We start from the raw sequence: 27,006 nt of genomic DNA, 5'->3' as shown, positions 1-27,006 counted from the left end.
GACCGATCTGCCTCACCCGGGAAAAGCGCAATGATAATACCAACATGGCCAGTGAAGCGACGTCCTCCACAACTAGACTGAAGAACAAAAGGACAGCAACTTGTCTGTTCCCCTCCCCCGATTCCCCAATAAAATCTTTAAAAAAATAATAAAAAGAAAATTACCTAAAAGAACAGATACCAAAAAAAGTCTAAGTCTGCTATTAAATGATCAATTTAATCATATAGTTAGGAGTAACTTTCATAAATTACCCATAAGCCAATATTCCAGGAGCAAATACTACTAACATTTTGCATATTCCTTTCCAGTCTTCATTCTGATTTGAGTTCATACTGCATATATAATTTTAAAACCTGTTTTCATTTAACACTGTAGGAATTTCACATGCCATTCTAAACATTTTGTAAATATTGTTTTAAGGACTGCTGATTATTTATCATAAACTATAATTTAACCATTCCCCTAATTCTAGACACTTGGCTTGCTTTTATTAAAACAACCTTGCAATAAACATCTTCATGCAGAAATATTTGTTTACATTTCAGATTATGCTGTTGGAATTATTCCCAAATGTTAATTTTGGGGAGCTAAAAGATATGACAATTTTTAAAAAAAATGATTTTATGGGCGATTTGGGGGAGGGAACAGCATTGGGGAATCGGGGAAGGGGAACAGACAAGTTGCTGCCCTTTTGTTCTTCAGTCTAGTTGTGCAGGATGTCGCTTCACTGGCCCATGTTGGTGTTATCATTGCACTCTTCCCAGCTGAGGCAGATCAGTTGCCGGCCATTGGACAGCCACTCACGGCGACCACGGCAGCTCATGCCACCGGCCACTCACGCTGGCTGCCGGCCACTCATGGTAGCTCATGGCAGCCTACTGCAGCCCCACTGCAGCCTATGCTGTCGCCGGCGACTCATGGCATCCCAGCTCCAGGTCAAGCTGTTGTTCACTATCTTAGCTGTAGAGGGCAATGTCTCTGGCCTATGTGGGATCCGAACCGGCAGCCCTGCTGCTCAGAGCTTGCGCTCCCAAGCCAGCTCTTAACCAACGAGCCACTCGGCCGGCCCAGATATGACAATTTTTAAGACATACTTCTCACCAAGTTTCTTTCAGAGAGATTGCACCCATCCTATAAAGAAGACTCCTCTAACCTGTACAACAGAGTTGGATGTTATTGCTTAAAATCTTTGCCAATTTGGATGAAAAAAGGATTTTAATTTTTAAAAATTATTATTGAATTTCAACACTTTTCAAATGTTTATAAGCTGACTATATTTCCTCCTTTTTCCTTATGTATGAGCAATTTACATATGTATTTGGTTTTTATTTATATCACTCTTAATACCACTTTGTCATATTTCTGACAATCAATTTATCTAGTTTCCTTTTTAACTACAATTACAAAGGTTTTACAGATTATGTATGTTTGTTTATGTTCTAGTGTCATCAAATCAAGGAAGAAAATTCCTCAATATGATTTAAACTCAACTGTTAAACATCACAAAAGTACCACTGGTTTTGAGCTTGGAAATCCCTTCTTTATCTGAAAATCTAAAAATGTGTTACTTCTCTTTTTCTTTTAGTTCTTTAAAAGTAGATCTTTTTATGTTTACCCTTTAATCTATATGGACTTTATTCTGCCATAGATGTAGAAATTTAAAGAACAGAGGCTAGGTGAAAAGCTGGAAAATTTTTTTCTAAGGGCCTCAGGATGGCATCAAGCATATTTTAACTAGTACTACTGTTTCCATTATTATTATAAAAGCTGACATTAGCTTTCTTTTTTCCAGGCATTACTCTACATACCTAGGCCAGTGAGTGATTCTTAACCAGGGCCAAATTCGTCCCCCTCCCCCGCCCCCCCAGAGGACATTTTCCAATGTCTGGAGTTATTTTGATTGTCACAACTATGGGGGCTTAAGAGCTACAGGGAGAGTTCAAAGATACTGCTAAACATCCTACAATGTACAAGACAGCTCCCCGCTCCCCACCCCACCCCCACAACAAAGAATTAGTACCTGGCCTAAAATGTCAATAGTACTGAGATTGAGAAACCCTGACCTAGTGTATATTTTCTCATTCAATCTCACAACAGCCCTAAGGTAGGTGTTATATCACCACTTGACAGCTGAAAGACTAGGGCATAGAAAGGTTATGTATCTTGGTGGAGATCACACATTGTAGTACCACAGGACCCATACTTGATCCCAAGATTGTATGGCTGACTCCAAAGATTTATTGGGGTGACAATGGTCAACAAAAATATACAGGTTTCAAGTATACAATTCTGTAATACATCATCTATATGTTGCATTATGTGTTCACCACCCAGAGTCAGTTCTCTTTCCATCACCATATATTTGACCCCCTTTACCCTCTTCTACTATCTCCCCTCCCCACTTACCCTCTGGTAACCACTAAACTGCTGCCTGTGTCTTGGTAACCACTAAACTGTTGCCTGTGTCTATGAGTTTTTGTTTTATTTGCTTGTCTTGTTCCTTTGTTGCCTTCAGTTTTATTTCCCACATATGAGTGAAGTCATATGGTCCTCGACTTTTTGTCTGACTTATTTCACTTAGCATAATAATCTCAAGGTCCATCAATGTTGTCACAAATGGCAGTATTTCATCTTTTCTTATGGCAGAGTAGTACAGCCCTCGTTCTTAACCACTGTTCTGCACTCGACTGCTTTGGTGAATTCAACAGCAGGATGCCTGGACGTCAGCTTTCTGTCTCAGGGATCTAACAGAAGGGGCCCAGTGTCTCAGGGGCAGGCTCCCATTAACAAACCTCACTGATGCATATCACCAGAATGCCAATTTAGTAAGTAACTTCCTGAATCAAGTAGGGAGTCAGCATGACCAGCCAGCTTTCTCCCTGCAGGACGACCACAGAAGAAGCCAAATCACAATTAAAAGGTTGCTTGGTGAGAAAGAGATGGGAGGAAGTGCGCTTGTCAAATAAAATAAGTGTTTAATGGCATCATTCTGGGACAGACTGAGGCATCCACATACACAATTCAGATGGTCCTGCTAATTTGACCCAGACGCTTTAATTGTGTTGGCTGCAACTCTCCTAAAAGTGTGAGGACATCGACTTCTAAAGCTGGACTCTGTGACTTTCTGTTTCTGTGAATGACCAATCTCACAGGCAGGGCTTCTATAAAATTTGTAGGGCTCAGTGCAAAATGAAAATACAGGTCCGATTTTCAAAAATCAAGAATTTCAAGAGTGTAACAGCAGAACGTTAAACCAAACCCTTGTGGAGCCCATGAAGTCAGCCCTGCTATTGGGATCAATACATCCAATGAGGTAGTATAGTAGATAAGATATTTGGTTCTTTAAGGTAACTTATATATATCCTCTGATCCATTAGCATTGATCTTAAAATCTAATTCACAGAGAAAAATCTTAACCCTCCAATTTCTAAGTTTTAAGCCCCTGAACTCTGACTAAAAATCATGAGGAGTAAGAACCTATTATTTTTCTAAATAACTTATCAATTGTCTGAGTATTACTTATTATTTAATAACCCCTTCATTTGTGAAAACTACTTTATCATATATTTGCTATTTGGTTCTGGACTAGCCATTTCCTTGAACTATTTATTATGCCAATATTAAAAGGATTTAGTCCTTGGCACTTATATACAATTGTTTCACTGTGCTGAAATTCACCTACCACCCCCTTCTACAGCCAAATCAAAATGCAGCTCTTGCACTCTGTACGTTGCCATGGCACCTCACACCTCCTTATCTTCACATACACCATTTCCTCTGATTGGACCTCCCTCCTCGTCCTCCTTTCCAAGCCATCCGTCTCTCTAACCCAGACTAAAAAGTCAGACCAAGAGTCCTGTGTGGAACTCTCACCTACACAGGGCTAACTTGGGAAACCCACCTCTGTGCGCCTCTTGCACTCTCCCTCACTGCGGGCCAAGCTCAGTATCACCACCCACACTTTACCAAAGACGTTCGTTATACTCTGTTCACCCCTCCAGGCTGGGATGTGCGGCTCTTCAAGGACTGACTCTGTGCACTTGTTCATCTCTGTCTCCCTACCACTGACCTGGCACATGCCTGGCTCAAAGCACATTCCCCCTCTCCCCCACCTTCCCTCACCTCCGAGCCATTGTTCTTAGTCTAGTTGTGGAGGACACTGCTTCACTGGCCCATGTTGTTGTTATTATCAGAACGCTCTTCCTGGCTGAGGTCGTTGGTCACCGGCCATTGGCCGGCCACTCACGGCAGCTCATGGCAGCACATGGCAACTCACGCCAGCCATTCACAGCAGCCCAGTTCCAGGTTGAGCCATTGTTCACAATCTTGGCTGTAGAGGGCACAGCTTACTGGCGCAGCTTACTGGCCCATGTGGGAATCGAACCAGGAGCCCTGCTGTTCAGAGCTTGCGCTCTTACCAACTGAGCTATCCGGCCGCCCCAAAGTACTTTTTTTCGATTGAAGGAATGATTGATGAATAAAGCTTGCAATGTCTTTGAGAGCAGAGATGATGTGTTTTAAATATCTCCCAATAGTCGGCCTGTATTATAGGCTCTCAAACAAACATAGCAGGTTGAATGAATGAAAAAAAAAAGTTGTTCTTTGTTAAAATGTCCTACACCATCTGTCCAAGATATTAGGGCAGAGAGAAGTGAAAATAAGGGCCATTTGTCCGGTTCGCCAGGGGGGCTGCAGAGAGATTAGAAGCTCAGTAAATACCTGTACAACAAATGAATCCATGAAAGGCTCTATGCTTCGATGGACCCTCAAACTAAAGACTCCAGATAACTTGAGCTGCCTTGTATTCTTCCTAAAACGTATTTGCCCCATCCCTCCTGGGCAACCTGAAATCGAGCTTGAAACTATATATTCCATCCTTTGTTTGGCAATTACACAGTAGTGAGGGACAAAGCCGTATTGTTTAAGTGAGCCTTATATTGAGGTTTCCCTGTTATGGTGTGCCTTTGGATAATACATTAGTTATCTAGAATGGTCCAAGGATTTCAGTCGATTCTCACACTGCAGACAGTATAGTATACACTAGTGCAGCCACATACCTGTCACAGCTTGCAGGCCAGGACACAAAAGTGAGAACCACATTGATTTTGTATCTTCTGGGGCTTTACCTTCCATCTTTTCATGTAATTTGATACATACATATAGAGTGAGACAAGGGATAATGGTTCTTGTTCCCTCTGACACCATATGTGTTATCTTTTCCAACACCACTTCTCCAACCTATGAATTCTCTGATACCAACTGGGTGTCCAACAATTCAACTGAATTCTGAAACTACTGACCTGAATTTAGTGTTAGATCGCACAAGTTAAAGGACTCAGTCCCACAAGACTGCCCCACTTCAGACACCAATTGCAATTCCCAGGCCACCCATACTTCTGACCAACCAGCTATAAATTGGAGGTTCCCACAACCCCCTTCTTAGGTTCGATAATTCATTAGAATGACTCACAGAACTCATGAAGCTGTTTTCCTTACTCTTATTGGTTAATTATAAAAGATACAACACAAGAAAGCCAAAAGGAAGAGAGGTATACAGCAAGATATGGGGGCGGGGGAGGCGGGGGACAAAAGAGTCTTCATGCAGTTTCCAACACCTCAATATGTTCATCAATCTGGACTCTCTCTGAACTCTGTCACTTAGGGGCTTTTATGGAGGTTTCATCACACACACACACACACACACACACACACACACACACACACACACAAAGAGGCAAACACAATTGATTAAATCACTGGCAATTTGAGATTAACTCAATCTCCAGCCCCTGACCCCTTCCCCAAGGCTGGGCTGAAAGTTCCAAGTTTCTAATCAAAAGTTTGATCTTTCTGGCAACCAGCCCCCATTCTGAAGCTATCTAAGAGCTCCTCAGACAAGGTCACTTCGTTAGCATGCCAAAGAAACTCTTATCACTTAGGAGATTCCAAGGGTTTTAGAAGTTCAGTGCCAGGCACCGAGGGCAAAGACCAAGTATCTTTCTTATTACTCCACACAAGCGGTGACACCAACTTCCAGGGTCTTTCACGAAGTGCCCACTATAATTTGTTGGTAATGTATAAAAATCAGTAGAGTCAAAACAACTCTGCCCAGGACAAGTTTACATAACCCAAGTCAGCTTCAACAAAGCTAACAAAACATAAAGGAACCAGACTGAACTCCATGAGCCACTGGGCCTCAGCACCTGTCACCCAGCCTCACACATAGTACACCCTCAATAAATATGTATTGAAGGAATAAAAAGCAAATGTGGCTTGTGCAGAAAGGTTTAAAGGCCTTTACCTTGAAAAAAAATGACTTCTATAAACTATATAAAATTTACTTTTGTAATGTTCTCAATATACTAAGATTTTAGCATACTATTTAAATGATAATCAGCTTAAAAAAAGCTATTATAAAAGCACAGGTGTATCAGACAACAGAGCTCTGATTTAATATAGTTAAATTTAGCTTATTGAAGTGGAAATGCCCTCCTACAAAGGGAAAAAAATTACCTTTTACAAATATTAGTTTAAGGCATGCATTCTCAAACAAGAAAATTAGTTGGTGGATGGGGCAAAAAAAGCACTCTTTTTTTCATATAAAGCACAGATATATGTGTATATACCATACATAAATCGATATACAATATAGTCGTATCTGTGGTATTAAAACGTCTTGGGGGCAGTTAAGGGGAAAAAGTCTAAAAAGACTTGGAGAGGCAATAATAAAAATAAGATTGAGAAATACTAGTATAAGAATATACTAGTTATAGCTAAATAAAGGGAAGAGGCACAATAAGTCAATAGACTCCCTTTCCCTCACTCAGTTGTATTTCTGCCAAGATAATTTGCTATACAGGCCGGCCGAGTGGCTTAGTTGGTTAAGAGCTCGCTCAAGAGTTTGAGCTCTGAGCAACAGCGGTTCGATGCCCGGCCCGAGCTGAGCTGCCGCTAAGCTGCCAATAGGTAGCAGGATAACTCAGCTAAAAAAAATAAATAAATTAAAAAAAAGATAATTTGCTATATATCTTCTCTGACACATTAGTGATAATCTTGTCAACAGGAGTCCCCAATCCAGGGTGCGAAAAAAGAAGGAACTTTATTCATTATTCAGGTGAATAGTTTGCCAACTGGGGAAATGCAGCCTCTGGTGGAAACCTAAAGTGTGCTCCACCCAAGACAAAAGGGAGGACAGCTCATATACAGAAAGTTCCCACTCTGGTTCCTGACTGGTCCGGTCTATGCAAATGACCACTCCAAACCTGCACAGTTTGCTTGGTCCAAATAGCACTGTCCTGATTAGTCTGCTTTGCACATTCTGGTCATATGGAGCTGCTCTGATTGGTCAGTACATATGCAAATGAGGATATGGCTGCAGAGTTCCAGTTGGATGGGGTAGGTCTCAGCCATTGGTTCAAAGATGAAGGAACTCCTTTATAAGGGTTGACTCAGCAGGCAAACGCACAGTTCAAGAGGCTGAAGGTTCAGTCCGTAGCTTTTCCCTGAAATGCAGCTTGTGTGAGAAGCTTCTATCAGCAATGGCTGCTAGACTCTAGTTAGGAATTTGTGCCCAGTTAACCATGAGAGCCCTTTTTGGCAGATATATTCCTTCTCATCCATAATCCCATAATCTTAAATTTTAATTCACAGAGCAAAGGCATTTGGACAACATGTCCAAAAATAAACACGTTCACATTCTGATCCCAAATCACATTCAAGCAAAAGGACCCACAGGAAATCTTATTTATTCATTTTAAAAAATAGGTTTTGAAATGTGGGAGATGGTAAAAGAGTAAAAGAATGATGCAAAGCGTATATACTATTTTATCATTATATATTACAAATAGTGTAGAACTTGTCATATATATATAATATATATTACTTTAAATATTATATATAACTATGTACTGTATATAAGCCATTTGTACTCTAGGCAGTCAGAGCCTAGAAAGCAAGACAGGAATAGAATAATCAACATGAGTGTCATGATGAAGGTATGCACAAAACACTGTAGGAGCACAGAGAGACAGGAGTGACCAGCTGCTTATAGGACAGAAGAAGGATTAGCAGAACCCCTTAAATAGTTACTGAAGATCGGGAAGAAGTTTACCGAGAAAAGAGGAGATTGTTTTGTTCACTGCTTTACTCTTAACATTTAGAACAGTGACTGGCACAGTATTAAAAATATTTGAAGTAAGTGTTTAAAATGTTTGAAGAAATGAGTAGTTGTTTTAGTTGGTGAGAAAAGTTTATCTTCTTTTGATCCTCAGACTCATGGAAACTGCATCTGTCAGGGTAGGCTGGCTTATACTACAGTAACAAGGATCCCCAAATCTTAGTGACTTAAAAACAGAAGTTTACTTCTTGCTCACTCTGTATGTCTATCTCAGGATAGTGGGTAATCTGTCCCATGTGGTCATTACTAAAGGCTGCGGGCTGATAGAGTGGCCATCACTTGGAATGTCACCAGTCCCCAAAGCTGTGGCAAATTGCTCACTGGCTCCTGAGGAGTTCAAGACGTGGCAATCGAAAACATGGCATATTGACTATCTTAAGCTGAAGGAGTCTGAGAAAACGGCAGAAACAGGAAGGTCACTCTGACCTCCCCCACCTTGCCCTTCTTCCCCGAAAGCAAGAGATAAATCTCCCACGTGAGAGGGACCTTCCTTACACCATGAGGAAGGGAGACAGCCTTCCTCATGAGACAGGGAGTTCAGGGCTAAGAAGGCTGGGTAAACAAACCTTATTACTTCATTATTGACTACCTATAGCCCAACAACTGTCTTGTCACTTCTTCACAAATTTATTGTTTCTTTGTCTAAAAGATATAAAAGCTTCCTGCTTTGGGCACTTCTTTGGGTCTTCATTTTCTTGTGAAGGCTCCCATACACATGTAAAAATTCAATAAAACTTGTATGCTTTTCTCCTGTTAATCTTTTTTTTTTTTTTTTTTTAGCTGAGCCATCCTGCCACCTGTTGGCAGCTCAGCAGCTGCTCAGCTCAGGCCGGGAATCGAACTGCTGTTGCTCAGAGCTCAAACTCTTGAGCGAGCTCTTAACCAACTGAGCCACTCGACTGGCCCTCCTGTTAATCTTATATCAGTCTAATACTTAGGCCCAGCCAAAGACCCAAAGTGGGTACCGGAGAATCTTTCCTCCCCTAAACTCCTAAATCTTCTGCCTGGAAATGATACATCTTACTTCTGCCAAAAAGGAATAGATATCACATTTTACAGAATAGTGGCATGGCTATTCCTAACTTCAAGGACAAACGAGTGTAATCTTACCATGTGTCCAGAGGAGAAAAAAAAACAGAATATTGTGAGGAGCCTTAATGACCAAAGAAACCATCCGATGGCCCTAAGCCCAAGGTTTCCTTTCTCTATATATCAGGGGCTTAGAAGGAGATGGAGGAAGTATTTAAGTCAACCTCACAGGTTACTTCAAAACAGGGGGAAAAGTTCTTAACTTAAAAATCTACAGGGTAAGGCTCAAAAACTCTGAACAGAATCATTACAATTTCTTTAAAACTGCCTTTCAAAGAGTAATTGAATATTTAATTATTTATAATCTATAACTTAATAATTTACTATTTCCTGCATCAAACTATTAAATTATTATAATCTACCATGTTACTGCCTATATTTCAGCTACAAAAAGAGCAATATAGATACATCCTGTATCTATCTTGCAGAAATGTTGGCAGACTTCATTAAATAGTACTTAAGTGAATATAATAATTCCCAGATCAGCCATGTTCGTGTCAGCAGAATTTTACTAAAAAGATTTTAGCCAAGATTGTATAACCCTTTCTTGGTGAAATGATAGAAACTCAGTTTTTATTGTACTTAATCTAGTTTGTTTTACCTCTCCCCAAGGTTATCAATGGGGCTTTAAGAATCAGTCCTTTATAAACCACCTCTGGTACTCTATAAAACTCTGTTTTAAACCTTCCTTCAAGTAGGCTCCTAACTAATCCCAGACATATAAATACCAATCTTAAAAATTGTCTATAAAATTTTTTCCTACTACTTCCACTACAAATCATTGTATTGTCTCATAACTATTTCAGATATATTGTATCAAACATTTCACCAAACTGCCCTGATTCGTAACAAAGCCATTATTTTTGTTGCACTTTAACAAGAGAGGTATTTCAAATAAGATTAGTTTACCAATTCCTTTCTATGTTTTTCTGTTTCTAAAAACAATTTTCTTCCACCTATACAGCAATCATCTTTAAATGACTGTATAATCAAAAACCACTCATACCTCACAAATAAACCATCATGTTCAGTACACTATTGAATCAGCATCACTGAGATACATAAATAAGCAGCAATAGAAAGCTTTAGACAAATGAGAATTTGCCCATCATTTGCTATTTTCCTATTATTAAAGCTACAGAAAACATTATTTAACCTGTTTCCCAAAATAGGTATGAATTTTTCTTGAAAAACTCCTCCAAAGGAAAAGCAAAGCACAAACTATGTGAGAACCCATGTACAAGTACGTTAAGTTTTTATTCTACACTTAGGTTCCAAAGCATTTAAAAACTTTTGGTTATGAAGTATGTGGACTCAATCATTGTGTCTATCCCAAATCCATTTTCTTTCTTTTTCAATTACAGTTGATATTCAATATTATTTTAAATTAGTTCTCAATCAATTTTCTTTCCACTACATGATCAATACGTATGCATTTGGTGTAAAACATTCACTGCCTCTTTTAATAATTAACTAATTTATAAGGAATATGGCATAATTAAGAGGACAAAGTATTCAATAGGTTTATAAAAAGAATCGAGTCAATATGGAATGTATCTGTAAGGATGAATCCTGAATCCAGCAGGCTCAAATACTCTACAGAATTCCACTGTTCATACACTCTGAGTAGCCGGTGGGACTCAGAGGATGGAGGAAACACCAGGAGTCCTCACTCCCACTCACACGGAAGCGTAGTCCCCTGTAGCTACTAGCCCTTACTTCATCAGTAAGGATATAAGAAAATTAACAATGTGCAAGATTCAAGATAGGGCAAGTGCATGTAATCAAAGGACCTAATTTCTGGGTATTTCTCAAATAATCTATTCCAAGTAAATTTTCTTTAAGAGAAAATGTAAAAACTTACAAATGATCAAGAGTAAGATAAACAGATATAATACAGAAAAAGCCTAAAGATAAATTCTAAGAATATATTTTGATAACCATTAATATTTTAACCCCAAGTATGTGTTTGCTTCTGATCACTATAATTCCTCAATGATATTCTCTAGAACTATTAAGTAGCAGACAGTTAAGTGGATCCATTTGTACCAGAGGACAGTACGGTAAGAGAAACTATTTTGTGCTTTGCTGAAAAAAAAAATGATTTCTGAGCATTATATTTGATGAACATTATGGGTTTTCAGAAATAGCCAAGGAAAAATAAAAAAATACTTGACTGAACAGCCAAAAGCTTTCCGAGAGTTTGTGTAAATGCTCTAAGAGTTTAGATAATGTGATCATCTCGTGGCCCTTTATTTTGGTCTGAGAACCTGAATCACATTAACATAATATGAATAGGGCCAGCCAAGTGGCACACTGGTTAAAAGTTGGCTTGGGACGCCAGCTCTAGGCATCTAGGCAGCAAGGCCCCGTTCAGATCCCACATGAGGGCCAGCTAAGATGGTGAACAACAGCTCGACCTGGAGCTGGGCTGCTGTGAGTCGCTGGCAATGGCGTAGGCTGCAGCCCTGCTGCAGTGGGCTGCCGTGAGCTACCATGAGTGGCTGGCAGCTGCCGTGAGCCCCTGTGAGTTGCCGTGAGCGGCCGTCCAATGGCCGGTGAGCGACTGCCTCACCTGGGAAGTGCGCAATGATAATACCAACATGGGCCAGTGAAGCGACGTCCTCCACAACTAGACTGAAGAACAAAAGGACAGCAACTTGTCTGTTCCCCTTCCCCAATTCCCCAACGCTGTTCCCCTCCCCCAATTCCCCAATAAAATCTTTAAAAAAATAATAATAGTATGAATATAAATACTAGCTGGTAATGAATGCTATACCCACCTTTATCAAAATACAAGTTTGCCCTTCGGATGCAGTAGAGCTAGACCTACTTAAAGCTTCTGAGTCATTTTATTTGTGTACTGTTTTTGAGATTAACGCTGCCTAACATTATAGGAACAGAATCACCACAGGGATTCCTCTAATTTATTAATTAATTTGCAGAACCAGTATCATTTGACCAGATGGCTCTAGGATATTAAATTTGGATTTAAATATTGCCAGAATAATAGGAAAACAGTTTAAGTCAATTCTTGGCTTCCAGATTTAGTAATAAAACTAAGTAATACGAGCATTTGGGGAACATTTCAATCAAGCCTCTCTGTGTGATTATCAGAAGTCTAATAAGAATTTCAGGGGCCGGCCGAGTGGCGCGATGGTTAAGAACTCGCTTGGGATGCCAGAGGGCCCCGGTTCGGATCCCACATATGAGGGCCAGTGACACTGCCCTCTGCAGCTAAGATGCTGAACAACAGCTCAACCTGGAGCTGGGCTGCCGTGAGTGAGTCGCCGGCGACGGCGTAGGCTGCAGCCCCTGGGGCAGTGGGTTGCCATGAGCTACCGTGTGTAGCCAGCAGCCAGCGTGAGCGGCCAGCAGCCGCAGTGAGCGGCCGTCCAGAAGCCGGCGACTGATCTGCCTCACCTGGGAAGTGCGCAATGATAATACCAACATGGGCCAGTGAAGCGACGTCCTCCACAACTAGACTGAAGAACAAAAGGACAGCAACTTGTCTGTTCCCCTTCCCCTAATTCCCCAGCACTGTTCCCATCCCCCCAATTACCCAATAAAAAAAAAAAATAATAATAATAATAATAAATAAAAAAAATAAATTAAAAGAATTTCAGTGCTATTTTAGAAAAACATAACCAAATTGTGACAGAACAATACATATCAACATCCAAAGACTTAAAAAATATAATACATATTTATAAGTAAATGCAATTCAGTCAAGCTTTCTTATTACTTAAATTCAAAAGATATAAATCCTTATAAGTACCCTAGCAGGATCTTCTTCTTAGAGAAAAGAAAATTTCCATTTCTATTTTTTGAAGGGAGACTTAAAATAAAACGTTGAGATTTGTGAGGTGATGACAATGAATTTAAATGAATTTTTAATTAAAAAGAAAAATGAGATATAAAAACAATAAGATAGGAGATATGGAAATAAAACAGGCAGTTAAACACTTTAAATCTAAAAAATTAGTAAAGTTACTTGTATTTTAATAATATGCAGTTTTAGAAAAGGTACATAGATTAGAGTGAACTTTTTCATACACTGCTGGTGAAACGGTAAACTGGGAGTGAGATGGAAAAGTCAGTCTGAAATATTAAAAGCCTTGAAAATGTTCATGCCCAATTCAGCAAGTGCTCTTCAAGTAATTTGACCTGAAGAGATAATAACAGTTGAAAATAGAAGAAACCTCAATTCTCAACAATAAACAAATAATAAATTACTGTAGATAGCCTTACATACTATTGATATGCTATGCAGCCATTTAAACATTATGCTTTACAGGAATTTCTGATGGAAATAGTAAAATGTTCACCAAATCTTATTAGTTTTTTATTTCTTCATTTGTTTTTTAAGCAGGTTTCAAGACAGGTGCATGGTTTGAGCTCACATAAAGTATGCATGAAGTCTGATAGGATAGACACCAAAGTCTATGCAGTAGTGGTTTCTTGGTAGTATGACTGTGATGGTTCCAGTTTTCCTAGGTTTCCCTCATTTTCCATAGAGAGTGTACTATGTTTATAATCATAAAGTTTTTCTTTTCTAAAAAGATTATAAAGCTCCCTGAATCATTCATATCTCAAACATAAAAAGGGCTTAAAAATAGTAACAGCTATCTTGCTAATAATCAGTCTTTCTTTTAAATGCATCTAATCGTTTTACAAAATTACTTTTATAATTTAATATTTCCTATAATCATACAGCTTCTACAACTGGCAGGATTAAGGTACTGAAACTTAGAAAGTAGTTATGAAAAATAACCTCATTAACAGTATTATTGTAAAATGGAAAATTTTCTAATAAAATTTTTCACATAAAATAAGAATACTGACTTAATGTCTACCTCAAGTTCATAATAAGATGGCTTCCTCTACACCTTGAATACTTAAAAGCCATCTTCGGAACTGCAGTACAGCAGAGTGAGGTGTATGGCAAATCCTCACCCCAAAAGCAATGATAAAACAAGACAAAAATTTCACAAAAAAAACAAAAAACATTTTATGACTTTGGAACCCAATTAAAGGCATATAATAAATTGAGAAGCATTTATTCATAGAAAACGACTGAACCTCAAGTTAGAACAGTGGGAGCATATGGGAAAAACATAGGAGTTAGTCTCACGCTACTATCACACTCACAACACATCTGACATCAGATATATATGTAGGTTTATTTTCACACTGGCCATTCTCCAAGACCAGCTAAGTGTCCCACAATTCAATCCAACTCTGACACTATTTACCTGGAGTTAACATCAGATCCCACAAAGTAAGGGCTCAATCCCACAAGACTGCCCCTCACTACAGAAGCCAGATTACCCACAACTTCTGTCTGACTTGGCTACAAACTGGAGGTCACTATAATCCCCTCCTTCGATTCGATCATTTGCTAAAATAGCTCACAGAGCTCAGGGAAACACGTTTACCAGTTTATTATATAAAGATATGATAAAGGATACAGATGAACAGTTAGATGAAGAGAGACACACAGGGCAAGGTCTGGAAAGGTTCCAAGGGTAAGAGCTTCTGTCCTGATGGAGTTGGGGTATTCCACCCTTCCAGCATGTAGAGGTGTTTACTAAACCCCATACTTTGGGGATTCTTATGGAGGCTTCATCAGGTAGGCATGACTGATCATTAACTCAAACTCTAGCCCCTCTCCTGTTCCCAGAAAGCGGAGTGGGTAAAAGTTCTAAGCTTCTAATCACAGCTTGGTCTTTCTGGTGACAAGCCCCCATTTTGAAACTATCCAGAAGCCCACCAAGAGTCGCCTCATTAGAACAAAAGATACTCCCCTCACCCAGAAAACTCCAAAAGATTTAGCAGTTCTATATCAGGAACCAGGGTCAAAGACTAAATATTAGAACAAAAGATGGTCCTAGTGGTCTTATCACTTAGAAAATTACAGGGGTTTTAAGAGCTCTGTACCAAGAACTGGGGATAAAAACCAATATATCAAATATATCTATTTTCCATTGTTTCATGGGGAGTCTATGGCATTCCTGCCTGGGGCTGCTGTCTATATCCCCTACCACTAGACCAGTTAGCAGAGGAGTTCTACTAGCTTTGCTGCTAAAGGAAACTAACCTGATTGAGAGTAGAGTGTAAAACTAACAAACAAGCAAAAAAAAAAAAAAAACCATGGCTGGCAGCATAGTTGGTAATGGTGATCTCAGTGGCAGACAAGAAGGTAGGCTGGCAGCTTGCCTAATCTGAGGCTGTGGTCCTGGTTACCATCATCAGACCAACAAACTAACCAGAATTTAAACCAAAAAATGAGACAGCATAGAGGGGTTCATAAACTCTCCAAACATCCATGGCTGATTGGAAGGCTATGTGGGCATGCAGGAAAAATTAGACAGTGCCCAAGAAATTCATATATCCCTGGCTATCCATGAAGCTGTCTGTGAAACATTCAGAGAAGACAAAAATGACAGAAGTTGAGGCACACTTTAAAACTATGTGAAATATGAACATGCTTCCCAAATCACACACATATCCATCAGCTCAAGGTGTGTGAGTATAACCTCTAGGCAATCACTGGCTGACCACTAAGCCATGCACAAACAGGGGTTAACCGTGGAAATCCAGAGTTAAAAATGTTTTTTTAATTAAAAAATTTTAAAAAGCACAGACATTTGCAGCCACATACCATGCATGGTATAGACTGAGTCCACAGATTTAGCCTAAGAAAATTTCTAGAGAAAAATACAGCACAAACAACTCTAAGATGGAGGGAATCAGAATTGCTACAAAATATAATTTAAAATGCCAGTTCTCAGCAAACTTATAAGAAACAGGAAAGAACAGCAAAGAAACAAAGAAATGTGATCCATATTCAGAAAAAAAAGCAGTTAATAGATATTATCTCTGAGTGGGCCCAGGTGTTGGATTTAGCAGACAAAGACTTCAAAGCAGCTATTGTTCAAAGAAATAAAGGAAAAACCATGTTTAAAGAATTAAAGTATGATGACAATAATGCAACAAATACCTTTACCTCAATAAAGAGGTAGAAATTATGAAAAAGAACCAAAGAAAATTCTGGAGTTGGAAAAACACAATAGCCTAGATGAAAAACTAACTAGACAAGCTCACTAGGTTTGAACTGGCAGAAGAAAGAATCAAGGAACTTGATGATAGAGCAATAAAATGACGGTTCCACAAAAAAGAAGAGCTAGAGAAAGGGGCAGAAAAAAATTGGAAGAAATAATGGTAAAAAATTGCCAAATTTTATGAAAAACATTAATTTACAGATCCAAAAAGCTTAATGAATCTAGCCTAGGATAAACACAAAGAAGTCCATACCTAGTCACATTTTAGTGCAGCTGTTAAAAGTAAAAAACAAACAAAAAATCATCAAAGTGAAATCATCCTTATATACAAGGGAACAATAAAACAATGTTTAACTTCCCATCAAAAACAACCGAGATCAGAAGACATTAATGGCATATTCAAATTGTTGGAAGAAAAAAACTGTCTCACAAGAATTCTATATCCAGCAAAACTATTCTTTAAAAATGAAAGTGAAATGAATTCACCCTCAGATAAACAAAGACTGACAAATGAGAAAATTTGTCTCAAGCAGATGTGTCCTATATGAAACACTAAAGGAAGACCTTCAGGCTGAAAGGAAATGACACTAGATGCTAACTCAAACTACCAGATGCTAACTCAAACTGAGAGGAAGAAATGAAGAGTACCAGAAAAGACAAATATGTGAATAAATATAAAAGACTGTATAAACTCATACTTTTGCTCTTTTTCTCTTAATTTTTACTTTAAAAGACAAGATATAAAGCAATAGTTATAACACTAAACTGTTGGGTTTATAACATATATAATATGTATTTTAGTAAAGGAACAATGGGCTGACAGTTGAACTCTGTATTCTTCCATTCCTCCTCATTCACACACCTTAGTAAGGCAGTTTGATGGTTACATGTGGCTATGCCCAGAAAGAGATCACCTCTTCTCAGTTTGTTCCTGGGTGATGATCAAGGTGACAGAGGTGTGGAGGATAATATGGATCTATTTTGAAGCTTTAGGATTCCATCCAGACCATTTCTGGACACAGCCCATCTCTGACCAAAAATTGTTAATGCTTCCCACAACATACAGAATAAAACCCAAACTCTTGCCAAAAGGGTCTCCCATTATTTGATTCAACTTGTTTTTTGAAACCTTCCTCCTACTGTAATATAATAAAACCCATAAATGTCTAACCTTAATAGACTATTCACTATTCCCTCAACACAATATTATTTCATGTGGTTTGCTCAATGGGAAATTTATCCATACTTCCACTCTCTATTCCCACCTATCAAAATCTTACCCTTGCCCCAAAGCTCTGCACAAATGCCACAGCCTTCCTGTCACTTTTCCCAAGCACAAAACGTAGGATTAAATGCTTCCTTCTATGTAGGAACACAAGATGCACCTTATTCGTATCTTTATTTCAGTATAATCACATATAATGTAGGGGCTAAATTCTAAATACAACATATGAAGCAAAAATCTCCAATAGTCAATGTTATTCTTGTTATTCTTTTTTTTCTTTTTAAAAAATTTTATTGGAGAATTGGGAAAGGGAACATTGTGTTTTTCCAGGACCAATCAGCTCTAAGTCAAGTTGTTGTCCTTCAATCTTCTTGTTGTCCTTCAATCTTAGTTGTGGAGGGCGCAGCTCAGCTCCAAGTCCAGTTGACGCTTTCAATCTAGTTGCAGGAGGGCACAGCCCACCATCCCATGGGGGAATCGAACCGGCAACCTTGTTGTTAAGAGCATGCGCTCTAACCAACTGAGCCATCCGGCCGCTCGTGGCAGCTCACAGCCGCTCAGCTCAAGGCGCCGTGTTCAACCTTAGTTGCGGAGGGGTGTAGCCCACCATCCCATGGGGAGTTCAATTGGCAACCTTTGTTGTTAAGAGCACATGCTCTAACCAACCGTGCCACCCATCTGGCCCCAAAGTTATTCTTGAAAATCCCACAGAAAATCATTGCTGAACATGGTCAGATAACCCCACAATAAGTCCACAACAATAGGTTTTCCCCTCCAGCATGAAAACGGACTGCTTTTTCTTCTGTTGAGCACTAGAAGTTGTTGCTGGCTTACATTTAGAAGCAACATGTGTGGAAAATGGATACCTTTAAAACCCTAGAAATGCTCATACTCTGAGAGGCATGCGGGGACCAAGCAGGCCAGCAAAAAGGGTAGATTCAGAACCTCCTGCACCCACTGAGGGGCACAAACTCACTGAGTGGAATGTCTCTGTTCCTTTGCACTCAGGCTCTCTGTGGAATGTGTATAGTGGAATCAAAGTGGGTGGCATTGGCCGTGGCCCAACTGCTGTGCTGCCCTACAACTGTTTGGTAGGACAGGATGGATCAGTCAGCTCTTCCAGGGGCTTGGCACAAGCTATAGCTTCCTCATCTTTAGCAGTCTCACAGCAGGCATAGAACAGTGTTGCAAATCGTGAGTTAATGATTAATGTTTTGGTTTTTTTTTTTTTTAATTTAACTGAAGTGAAAGCACAACCAACCAGAGATAAAGCCATTTCGTCTACAGTTGTCAGAGTATAAACATTCCAAAATCAAACATTTTTACACACACAAAAAGTTATCCTCTTGCAAATTAAAAACACTTGCGAGTCTAGAAAAAACATCCAATCTGATTTTAAAATACAGTAGTTTTGCATAGTATGAGGGAACCAGGCAGTTGGCTGCTCTTAATGTTCTGAAGAAATAACATCAGAAAAAAGTTTGTAAGAAGTAAATCACAGTGACCTTTAGCATCCCACTTTATCGCTTTAAAAAATTTGTGGTATGAATGTAAAGTATTATTTCTTCTTTGGGGCCTTCTCCTTTTGTACCTAGATGAATGGATATGCAAGATAATAGTTCCATTCTTTTGAAGAGAAGCAAAATTTGTCTGGTATTGTTATTTACTGTCATTCTATGTGTAAAGTATTATTCTATCATGAACAGTAATGTTTCTCAATAAAAAACGACACATCCAAACGGGTCACTGCAGTCGTACAGGCAGGTAGTAAAACAAGGTATTTGAGCTTCCCTCACACACAGAGCTCAGGGCTTATCAGCAGTCTCTGGTTTACAGACATGCTGAGTACACTGCAGATGTCCCCTTAGGCTGGAAAGGAAACGGGGTTGGGGGGAGGCAGCAAGAAGCCTCCTTCAACTAAGAAAGCTAGAGGGCTTCTTCAGGTAGTGAGTCGAAAATAAGAATCAGCTAGCAGACATGATGCTAATAATCCAATATGGATCGTTAAAATTAGTCCCAGGGAGGTGGGGTTTCTGAGTCCTCTGTCACAGCAGGCCCCAGATGGGCAAATGAAACACCTTTCAAGATTGATCCGGGATGACCAGGCTAATCAGAACGCTTTGCTGGGACTTTGGGGGTCTTGAATGAGAGGGAATGTCAGGCCAATCTCTTTCTGGGGGCCTCTGCTGTAAAGTGTGGGGCTGTGGTAGTCATTCCCCCACCAGGTGAGAAGCAGAAACAGAAGAGGGAGAGACCCTACCGGTGTGCAAAGCCCAGGCTCCAGCTGCTCCTGGGGCCTGGCTACATCACTGCCCTCCCTGCGGCTTGGGAGTTTGTGAGAACCCTACCCCCACTATTTAAATAAATTCTTCATCTTTCTTTGATTGAATTCAATATGTTTCGTAACTCACAACCAAGGAGACATCAGAAATTAAGTGGAACACTGGTTCAAAAAGGGTCAGGACAACAAGGGAAACAAGATAATTACCAGCTAATTACCAAAAATAACTAAGACTAAAACCACAGAGCAGATAAGGAAGTGGTATTCGCAAAATGACAAGTTTAAACTCTAGTGACTATTCAATGGAATTCTAACAACAAAAGAGGGTGACACATAACTTGGGACCCTGTGTGGTTCTGACAGGAGTACCCAGGATTGTTTGTCCGTGACATGAGAGAATATAAATGATAAAGTAGCCCACAAAATTGAAATTATTCTCTGCCACCAAATTTTGCTATCTTGCAGAACAAATAATCGTGGCCTTAGACCTTCAATTTAGTTTTTATGTACCATGGATTTCAGAACCACTGGTATTTTTTCAATAGCTTTATTGTTTTTATGCAAATAATACATGTACTCAGCAAACAATTCATTTAACTATTAAAATTTTGTTTTACCCTATGCAAAATGCCTCCAGCTTTACTGAAACTAACATATGGAAACAACTTTTACTTACTATTTGTAAAGCTATGCTAGGTGTCTATGAGTGATGCAAGTACTAAATGGGGTCCCCTGCACTCTATTAGCTTACAAGCTGGTTAGGGAGATTCACTCACCTATTAAGGCAGTCGTGTAAATTATTATCTGTGGTATATAGACAGTGACTGATATACAGTGTGGGGAAAGCACACAGGGTTCAGACAGACTGAGGCACATCCCAGCTCTGCCATTTGGTTCCCTGCCACTTATTAATGGTGTGACCTTTGTATACATTACTAACCATTATGAACCTTAATTTTTCTCATCTGTAAAGTGTGGCTATTAAGAACTACCTCATCGAGGTGCTGTGATTAAATAAATAAATGCCAGCTATACAGGGATCATATGAGTAAACCATGAAACATAGATTGACATATTTGGCTTAAGCTGTCAAAAGACATAATGAAGTAGAATGATGAATATTCACACCTTCCTGTGAATGAGAGTAAACTCCAGGCCTTTGCATACACAATTCCCCCAGAATGCTCCACTCCCCACCCCAACCTAAGCCCTGCCACCCACTTCTTCCCAGGTCTTGACTGAAACATCACCTCCTGGGAGAGGCATTCTCCCCCATGTAAATAATCGGCCCACGTAAACAGGTGTCATGTGTCAGACTCAATGAAGGACTGAGTCACCCCACAGATGCTCATTCAGGATGACACCTGAGTGGAGCTACAGCCCCTAAGAAAGACTCTGTAAAAAAATCCATATCTACAGGGAACTTGCTGTGTTCAAAATTTGACTGCATTCCAGACAAGCTGACGGACCTTGGACCAGTTATTTAACTTCTCTGAGCCTCAGTTTCCTTGTCTGTATAGTGGAGATAATAGTGCCTTACTCAAAAAATTGATGAGAGGGTTACATGATATATTTCAAATTAAAGCATGTTCAGAATACAGCAGGCAGCCACAGCTTGGTTGGATGGCAAGGTTTGTGTTAGGAGTATTCGAATCTGGTGTTATAGAATTACCGAGTCTAGGTTCTTAAGGGCCTTGAGTTGAATATTGATTTAAAATATATAGACTTTATATTGTGTGATATGTAGGATATTATGACAGAAATGTGCCAGACGAATTAGAAAAAAAGAGGAGAACTAAAGCAAGAGATCACTTAGCATCACTAGAGCTATCTATGTGTATGTGATTGGTATGGTGGCAATAGAAACAGAAAGTAAGAGTCAACACTCATCCACTGACACACTAGATACAAGAGCCAAGGTTATTAAGTGTACACATTAATAATTTAATTAACAGAAATGGTTTCTATCAAGAATTTACTATAGTAGGGCCGGCCGAGTAGCGCGATGGTTAAGAACTGGCTTGGGATGCCAGAGGGCCCCAGTTCGGATCCCACATATGAGGGCCAGTGACACTGCCCTCCACAGCTAAGATGCTGAACAACAGCTCAACCTGGAGCTGGGCTGCCGTGAGTCGCCGGTGACGGCGTAGGCAGCAGCCCCTGTAGCAGTGGGTTGCATGGGCTACCATGTGTAGCCAGCAGCCAGCGTGAGCAGCCGTCCAGAAGCCGGCGACTGATGTGCCTCGCCCGGGAAGAGCGCAATGGTGGTGCCAACTTGGGCCAGTGAAGCAACGTCCTCCACAACTAGACTGAAGAACAAAACGACAACAACTTGTCTGTTCCCCTTCCCCCAATTCCCCAGCACTGTTCCCATCCCCCCAATTCCCCAATAGAAATCTTTAAAAAAAAAAATTAAGAATAGAATTCATCAAATGCTTTCATAGCATCTATCTGATCATTTGATTTTTCTCTTTTAACATGATATGGTAAGTTGTATTAACAGATTTTCTTATACTGAACTATCCTTATATTCCTAGAATTATAAATTGTATTCTTAAGGTACATCTAACACATACCAACTACTATTTTAGTACAAATCAAAACACATTTGTAACACAGAATCAAGCTCTGAATTTAGGTATATTTGTGTGTTTAGGTATATTTCAGAGAACATCGTTGAATGTACTTTCCCATTTCAGGTGAATAATTAAAACCAGAGCTAGGAATTATCTAGCTAGAAACTGCTGGTTGAGGTACTTACTGACCCCAACAAGAGGCATTTATCATTTGTGAGATATACTAGTCAATATATTCTTGTATAACAAGCAGCCATTGTGCCACCCAAACTATGGAGTAAGAAACGGCATAGGGAAATTATGTTTTGTTTATGCCTTATATTTTCATGTCTATTGAATATATATATTTTTTTCATGGCTTTTAAAATAATAATTACAGTGTCATTTTATAAAACTGAAATAAAACTTTTCATACATAGGAAAGTCTTATGTGTTCTAATTTGTGCCTTTTAAGGATGGCAATCATTACAATCTAAATTAATTTTTCCCAATATTAAGTTTTTTTCCCCTCCTCTCCAGGGAGAAACAAAGAAAAATAATAAACCTGACTAAACTGCAAACAAATCATTTCTAGAAATGTAGTTAACTCCATGTATAAACAAATAGTATTATGGTTTACAGTATTTCTCAGTACTCATCTGTTAATTTGGGTAGCAACATAGTATTTCCAGATGTCTAGCTGTAAAGGGAAGCGGATTATACTTAAATTTAGATAAAAATTAACCTGAATTGGGATGTCAAGGGGAAGAGGCAGAGCCCAGTTCATACCAGAACTGCTTTTTATATGTTTAGTAAAAAGACCACTTTGGAAACAAGTGCATTTCCTCCCATCAGTGGTACTGCATCATGTTCCACACCAGTTCAGGGTCAACGTTTTCTAATAAATCTTTTCTGATACCAAAAAAGAAGAGGGAGGAGGAGAAGGAGGAAGGGGAGGAGGGGGAGGAGATCTGAATCACTCAAGTTGACTGCTAAAAGCATTAGAATGTAAATTATTTTATAAGTTTGGGCACAGAAAATTCGAATGATGAATTGATTAAAATGTAAACAACACCTTGGGTGTTATTAAATAAGAGTATGTGTAGAAAAACAATGCTGATACTAGAAAGTACTGTAAACAATGTCTTCTTCTCTACTTTGTTTGAATTTAGTGTATAAAATATTTAACATAATTTCATAATTCAGGATGAAAACTATAACGGAAAAATAGGTATAAGTCATTTGATTTAGAATCCTGCAACATCCTCACTTAACAACTGCATGATTAGGCTCTGCAGGACGCAAGATTTTTATAGTTCTACCAGCCCACAACTCCCACTTAATGAAATAATTAAAAATTAGTTTGAGTCAATTTTAAAGAATTAATAATATTAAAAAATAAAAAGAACATGACCTTGGGCATGTTAAACTCTTGTATCTCAGTTTCCACACCTGTAAAACGGCGATAACAAGGAAATTTCCTTCAAAGATGGCAGTAGTGACTCACATAGATCATCATGGGGAAAGTAGAGAAATGGTGCCTGACACACAGTCACCCCTGCGTCCATTTTAGTGTCATCATCATTATCTCCTTTTACAATTTAGGCTAAGGTTTAAACGTGAATAAAAGATCCTTACTCAAACTTTTGACTACTTTCCTTGTTAAAGAAATATATTCTTTGACAAAAGCAAGAGAAAAAAGCTGTGGGAATTAAAATTTATGGAAAACATTTGGGACTGTTAAAAATAAGACAACAGACCCAGAGTGAAATTTCTTTTGCTAATACGTGCATCACCAAACCGAGACTTAATTAGTTTCAGCTCTCCCAGAAATGGAACCTTAAACCAGTGTATAGCACATTCATTATGAACACAAAATGGACTCTAATAATTCTGATAGCTATGTCAATCACAAAGTGACAGTTACGCCAGAGCCTCACGTAAAAGGTGTACCCAAGTGAACGCCTTAAACAGATAACTCCAGACACAGGATGGAGTGTGACCATTGGATGGCTTTATTGGACTGCAGATGGGGGCACCGCACCCAGTCTCATGCATAAAAGCAGAGCTCTCTGACAGTTCATCACTCAGGCCTCAACTGACGAGCTGATAGCTGCACCTGTGCTCGTCGCACTGGAGACTGTCTTCAGGCTGGAGTTTTGGTTAATGCCCGTGGCAAACTGAGTCAGTAGGAATAGATCCATGGCTTTATTCTAATAAAGTCTGACATTGTGGAAAGACACCAACATGGTGAGACTGCTCCTTGGATAGCCACATCTCACCCATGACAATCGGCCAATCAGGAATGGCCTGATCAGCACTAGTGAGGCAATCTGCTTGATAGTCCCCTGCCACTCCCTAAAAGAAAGTAACCTTCCAATAAGCAACCTACTTTTTTGCATAGTACAATTTCATGTTCCCACTCCCTTCTGCCTATAAAAGTCTTTCATTTTGTACAGCTCCTCAGAGCTCCTTTCTAGCTGTTAGAGTGGATACTGCCCAATACAAGTCAATTTTTGCTCAAATAAGCTCTTAAAATGTTTGCTATGCCTCAGTTTATCTTTTAACAGGAATCATAGGCTGCCTTTAAAACATATAACGACCTCTGCCCAGGAATCTCTCTGTCCAGGATGAGAAAGACACTGCGACTTTCTCCTGAAGCTACAATAACCATCCAAGAGGCTTCAGCATCGCCACCTATACGGTTTTACATCAAGTCTCCCTTTTAAAAGAATTATTTAACTAAAGAAAAATGTTAATTTCATTTAACTTCTAATGTAATTGCCTATGTGATACAACATGAATGTTTAGTTTTTAACAAAAATATAATTCTGGATCATAAGCCTTTCGATTATTCTAATTTCAAGAACAGCCCTCAAATCTAAGAAATGCATTTTAAACAGATTAAATTGACCTCTTCATGTAAATATGCTAAAGAAAAGTAACACTCTAATAGGTCTACAAAATCTGAATAAAGTGAAAATATCAAATAAAAAAGTAACTTGAAAGTAGCAGTTTACTTTTAGAAAGCCACAGAGTAGATACAGTAAGTTTAAATTTTCAGTATCTACTGCAGATCACCACTCAGCAACCTGTTGAAATGCAACTCTGAAAATGACCTCACAGCATAAAAGCCATGTACATTTTCTGAAGCATTTTATATCTGGTTCCCTATTACTCTATGTTATGCAATGACCGTGTTAAATTATTTATATCTGTTTTTAAAAAGGAGCTATAACTTGGAATTCTATTTTATTTTACTTTATTTTTTTAAAAGATTTTATTGGGGAATTGGGGAAGGGGAACAGTGTTGGGGAATTGGGGAAGGGGACCAGCCAAGTTGCTGTCCTTCAATCTTAGTTGTGGAGGGCGCAGCAAGCTCAGCTCCAAGTCCAGTCGCCATCCGGCAGCCTGTAGGCAGCTTGTAGTCACTCAGCTCAAGGTGCCGTGTTCGATCTTAGTTGTGGGTGGGCCTAGCCCACCATCCCATGCGGGAGTTGAACTGGCAACGTTGTTGTTAGGAGCACATGCGCTCACCAGCTGAGCCATTCTGCTACCTGTTAGCAGCTCAGCAGCAGCTCAGCTCGGGCACAGCTCACTGGCCCATGGTGGGAATCGAACCAGCAACCCTGTTGCTCAGAGCTCACACTCTTAAACAACTGAGGCACTCGGCCAGCCCTGAAATCCTATTTAAAAATATCTAAGGAGAGAGTCAGTTCCACCTTTTTTTATGGAGGTCAATAAAGATAAAATTCATAATTCCTTGAAAGAGGTCTAACAGTACAATTATTTAAGCTGGTTGCTCTTTCAAATGAAAGGTCCTTCTTTTCTAATATTTATCAGTTTGATTATACTCTCTTATGTAAAACAACAACATCAAAACCAATGTCCTTTGGTTTAGTAACTCAAGACTAAAGGTAGGAAAAAAAGATGGTGGTGGTAGTGGAGATGAAAACCTGCTGCTTACTGGTAAAAGAAAGAGAAGACCTGGATATACTTTTAGGGGTTTAGTTGTACCACTGATTTTTAAATATCAGAAACATGATTAAATGATTAGCTAGTATAAAATATGTTGCTGGGCTCCCAGAGACTCAGAGCCCAATGATAGTAACATTCTCTAGTAATCTGCTCCAAGAAAATTCTGGTTCAGTTTAAGACTTGGGGGGGGGGGGGTTTGTACATACACACGTGTAAAATTAAAGGTCAAAAATTTAAAAGGCAGATCAATTTATTTTCAAAATAGTTTATAAATACAACTTATAATTTGGGGGAACTGAAGTTGCTGTTTTGTTTTTATCTAGAAAGCTAAAGGATGTTACATTTCAGGGAAATCTCTCCCATCTCCCACAAATCTCCATGCAATGCTAAATCAATCCAAATTTGAGGTAACGGGATTAGCTGTAAAAGATACACAGAATTACGAACTTTGGCCTAGTGATATATAAACATGTATTTAGCACTCACTATGTGTCAAGCACTATGATTTTATTAAAAAAAAAAAAAAAAGCTTTGCTTGTAATCTCTTTAGGAATTACAATAACCAGGTGTTTCGATGGTTTGAGTAAATTGCCCAAGGTCGCTGAGCTAATAAATGATGCAACTAAGATCCTAAACAA

The 27,006-nt window shown here is 39.1% G+C and overlaps 1 protein-coding gene across 1 annotated transcript in view; it reads right to left on the bottom strand.

The window, feature by feature from the left end:
- PRKAR2B (protein kinase cAMP-dependent type II regulatory subunit beta) overlaps positions 1–27,006 on the bottom strand; it is a 98,430-nt gene that overhangs the window by 30,616 nt on the left and 40,808 nt on the right. The window lies entirely within an intron of this gene.

Source organism: Hipposideros armiger, unplaced genomic scaffold (assembly GCF_001890085.2).
Source record: "Hipposideros armiger isolate ML-2016 unplaced genomic scaffold, ASM189008v1 scaffold_1017, whole genome shotgun sequence".
Classification (NCBI taxonomy): domain Eukaryota; kingdom Metazoa; phylum Chordata; class Mammalia; order Chiroptera; family Hipposideridae; genus Hipposideros; species Hipposideros armiger.
This window is presented reverse-complemented; position numbering and strand designations above follow the sequence as displayed.